Source organism: Schistocerca piceifrons, chromosome 8 (genome assembly GCF_021461385.2).
Source record: "Schistocerca piceifrons isolate TAMUIC-IGC-003096 chromosome 8, iqSchPice1.1, whole genome shotgun sequence".
Classification (NCBI taxonomy): Eukaryota; Metazoa; Arthropoda; class Insecta; order Orthoptera; family Acrididae; genus Schistocerca; species Schistocerca piceifrons.
The window spans coordinates 242711957-242716924 of NC_060145.1; the positions used below are offsets into that span (position 1 = coordinate 242711957).

At 45.6% G+C, this 4968-nt stretch overlaps 1 pseudogene; it reads right to left on the reverse strand.

Annotated features, from left to right (window-relative positions):
• Positions 1–243: 243 nt before the first annotated feature.
• Positions 244–360, reverse strand: LOC124712664 (annotated as a pseudogene).
• Positions 361–4968: the final 4608 nt, after the last annotated feature.

Below are 4968 nucleotides of genomic sequence, written 5' to 3' on the forward strand. Positions count from 1 at the left end.
AGACTTTCGCCAAACCCAAACATTTCCATCGGATTGTCATAGCACTCCGTCTTCAGGCCACTGTTGGCCAATCGGGACCATCCGACCGCCGTGTCATCCTCAGCTGAGGATGCAGATAAGAGGGGCGTGTGGTCAGCACAGCACTCTCCTGGTCGTTATGATGGTTGTCTGTGACTGGAGTCGATACTATTCGGTCGAGTGGCTCCCTAATTGGCAGCACGAAGCTGCGTGCACTCCGAAAAATGGCAACAGCGCATGGCGGCCTAGACGGTCACCCTCCAAGTGCCGGCCACGCCCGACAGCGTTTAACTTCAGTGATCTGACGGGAACCGGTGTTTCCACTGTGGTAAGACCGTTGCCCTTGGATTGTCATAGGGTGTGGTGTAATTCGTCACTCCAAATCACGTGTTTCCAGTCACCCTCTAACCACTGGCGTCTCTCACTACATCACCTCCAGCATCACTTAGCATTGATTACAGACATGAAATGATCATATGGTATTGCTGGCCGGGAGGACCCATTCGGGGAAGTTCGGCCGCCAATTGAGAGTCTTATTTCAGTCGGCACCACATTGGACATCTCGTGTGCCGGTGATGAGGATGGCCGGCCGCGGTGGTCTAGCGGTTCTAGGCGCGCAGCCCGGAACCGCGCGACTGCTACGGTCGCAGGTTCGAATCCTGCCTCGGGCATGGATGTGTGTGATGTCCTAAGGTTAGTTAGGTTTAAGTAGTTCTAAGTTCTAGGGGACTGATGACCACAGATGTTAAGTCCCATAGTGCTCAGAACCATTTTTGATGAGGATGAAAGATGATGAGGACAGCACAACACACAGTCCACGAGCGGAGATAATCTCCAAACCGGCCGAGAATCGAATCCGGACCTGCTGCATGGGAGGCAACCACGTAACTACTCAGCTAAGGAGGCGGACTTGATTACAGAGAAGCGTGGTTTATGAGTAACTGCTGGACCACTGTACTCCATTCCTTTTAACTCCACTGCACAGTCATTGCGAAAGCTCGCGTGCAATTTGAAACTCACGAGTGATTCCTTCCGCTGATTTCATTCGATTTTCTACAATCGTGTTCCGAAATGATCGCCCACTCTGTCATTCAGTACATGAAATCTGTATGGTCTTGGTTACTCTGTGGCCGTTCATTCGCGTTTCCACTTCACCGTCACATCACCAACAGTTGGCATGGGCAACTTTGGAAGGGACCCTCATAGATTTGTTGCTCAGGTGCCATCCAATGTCTTTCTAAATCAGTGCTCTCTCCTGACCGTCCCACTTTGTTGTTACTGTTACTCTACTAGCAACATTACTCCCCACCTATTTTTATACTGACAGGTCTGACTCTCGTGATATAAAATGGTCAGTTCCGCATTACGTAGGGATGTAAATTTTGTTAGACGGTGTAGAACGCTCCTCTCTTAACTCAATGGCCTTTGTCTTCAGCCTTTTAGCCTGCGCTGCTGTTGACGACTAATTCACGTGCCCTTTTTTATTACTGCTTACGTATCGCATCGACGATCCAGGATGCAGTTTTCCACGAAGAGTGTAAATTAGACAACTCTGATGAATCTCGCAAGTGCCGACAAACACCCCGTAACTGTTACCTATCTGTTATTTTTAATCCAGTCATCCGATCGCATCCAGACAGATGTCAGTACTTCAATTTCGCAATATTACTCTCCTTTACGACGTTCACATAATGAAACCCATTTGTTTGAATTGGCTAGTTTGAATCCGTTACTTTTTTTCATATTTTGTCGTCTGCTTTTTTCACATAGAACGTTAATACTCAGCAATTTTAATTCACGCTCCGTCACGTCTGTTACTAACACATTGATTAGTTGGATCATTTGCACATTGAGTATCAATCTGCAACATAATTATTTTTTCACATTCTTAATTTTACAAAATATTCTACATGCTTTTAATTTATTTACATGTCCCTCCACAAGGACACTGTCTGAAAGTAGATACTTCGATTTCTTTTTTGTAGGTTCGAGTTAATGTGAGTGTCATTTTCACTCTGTTGATGACATTTTACTATAATTTACGGTGCAACTGGAGCTGGAGATCAGAGTTTAACATCCTGTCGACGACGACGGTCATTAGAGACGGAGTGGAAACAAGAATTGGGGAAGGATGGAGAAGGAAAGCGAGGAAAGCGGCCGTGCCCTTTTGAAGGAATCATCTCGCCATTTGTCTTGAGCGATTTAGGGAAATCACGGAAACCGTAAACCAGGACTGCCGGACGCGGGTCTGATCCGTTGTCCTCCCGAAAGCGAGTCCAGTGTACTAACCACAACGCTATCCCACTCGGTTGCATCTGCAGTTCATTACCAAAGAATCGATATTCGTCCCGCAGTAAGATCATTATTTGTCTAATAGCACCTTTCAAGTGGAAGTGGGTAGCTGATATTAAAATGGCGGCGAGATGGTAAGGAGACAAAGAAGTAATAGCTTCCTCTAAAAGGGACAGAAGCAGTTAATTTCCACATGAATTCGTTAGTAAATTGCATGTCCGTCGTCAGCAACATACGTCGGAAATTTCGAGTTACCTTCCTAACTAAAATGTACCGTTAATCACAACCTCATTTTAAACAGCATACGAGACCATTCCTTAAATTCAAGATCAACCACTAGAAAGACAACTTCCACTTTCCCCGAATCATTTCCTCGCCCCAGCTTTAGCTTCTGATACCTTACCATGTCGTGTGACTAGGGCCTCCCGTCGGGTAGACTGTTCGTCAGGTGCAAGTCTTTCGATTTGACGCCACTTCGGCGACTTGCACATCGATGGGGATGAAATGATGATGTTTAGGACAACACAACACCCAGCCCCGGGCGAAGAAAATCTCCGACCCAGACGGGAATCGAACTCGGGCCCTTAGGATTGACATTCTGTCTCGCTGACCACTCAGCTACCGGCGTCGGACAGTTTCTGATGGCCAAAGTGGTTTTAGCTATTCTAAACGTTTGTCTTCTACAGCTGATACTGTAACTTCAATGAGAAGCAATATCACATAATGTTTTACGACTTCCACGTCATTGGTCTCCCATAGATTAATGAACATTATTATTTATTTATTTAGCGTATGGCTAATACAGACATATCATGAAATGAAATTACATGTACATATGTACATATTGACACACAAGAAACTTAAGTTTGTCTTTACAACCAAATTTCCAGCCCTTCAATCCAGCGCACTGCATCTGGAGTTGCTAGCAGGAAGTCCTCTTTGGCGCCGTGATAGGCGCCAATCCTGCATTCACTGACAATGTGGTGAACAGTCTGGAATGGAGCCCCGCAGTCACAGGCTGGATCAGGCAGCTTCTTCCACATAAAGAGAGCATCCCTGCATCGGCCATGGCCGGTACGGATTCTGTTGAGAGTAGTCCAGGTCTTGCGTGGTAGGTCGAATCCACTTGGAAGTTTAGCACCTGAGAGAATGTTATGCAGGTGCACATCTGTCACTGCTTCCCACCGACCTTTCCTTCTTCAAGAGGTTTGAAATCCTTAGCAACCATATCAGCAGCATCACACAGAGTTGGATGGCGTGATTTCAGTCTCTTACGATTTAAAAGTGGTAGGTCGCTATGCAAGGGTAGGGTAGAATTCCTGGAGATCTTGTGGAATTCTCTCATAAGGGCAGTACATCTGCGTAGATCAGGAGGCATTATACTGGTTAACGGTGGAAGCCAATAAACTGGAGTAGATCTGATTGCACCAGATATTATGCGCATTATCGTATTCAGCTAGGTATCAACAAGCCTTGTATGATGACTGTTCGTCCAGACAGGTGCACAATACTCAGCACTTTAGTACACCGAGCCCAGAGCTGAAGATCGTAGGGTGGTTGCTGAAGATCCCCAGGCAGTTCCGCATAGCTTATGGAGGATGTTGTTTCGAGTCGTCAACTTTTGAGCTAAGTTAAGAAGGTGTTTTTTGAAGCAAAGTGTACGATCCAGGATAACACCAAGATATTTCGGGTTCCAATTACGACGAAGAATTCTGCCTCTGAAACTTACTTCCATTTTTACGTTCGCCAACCGGTAATTTAGATGGAAGCAACACACTTCTGTTTTACTCATACTGGGTTGGAGTCTCCAGATTTTGAAGTAATTATCTAATGCAGACAGGTCATTGGCTAGATTCTCTTCTGTTGTCTTCATTTCTTCGTGTTTTACGGCTAGAGCCAAGTCATCGGCATTGCTGTATTTTCTGGACGAAGTGTCAGATATAGGTTGAACAGTAAGGGTGAGAGAACTGATCCTTGAGGCAATCTGTTGTTCAGCTTCCTCTCCCTACTTATGTTGCTTTCAGTGATTACCTGGAACTTCCGATCACTTAGCATGCTGTTAGTCGAGCCATTGTTCTGCAGGGTATGATGCAGAGAAATTTGTAGATAAGGCCTTCCCTCCACACAGTGTCGAAGGCGGCAGTTAGATCAACAAATGCCACAGATGTTTTGTGCTTCATTTGGTATCCTGACTCTATGAAGGATGTGAGAGACAATACTTGATCGGAGCAGCTACGCCCTGGTCTGAAGCCTGCCTGATCAACTGGGACGTTCTCTAGGATAGGGAGGTACCGTTGCTCACGTCCGTGGATTTAACCTAAAATACCCTACACATGCCTCCTGGGTGGTGCTAATTGAGCAACAGTGATTACAGGCAGCCAGACTATCCATAGGATCTCCTGGCAATGACATATCAACTAAATAGCAGAAACAGTTCTTTTCAGAGATCAACAAGAAACATTGGATCAACTATTCAACTGAATATCGAAAGCATTACCAGGGCAAAGTGTGACTACCTGTCAAATTTTTTGCTAGACAACAATATCGATGTCGTCGCCATTCAGGAAACTCGTGTTTCCAGCGAAGAAATATTATGAAGCCGAGGTCGAATTCCTGGATATTCTGCACTTGGTGTAACTTACCACGAGGTGTATGGAA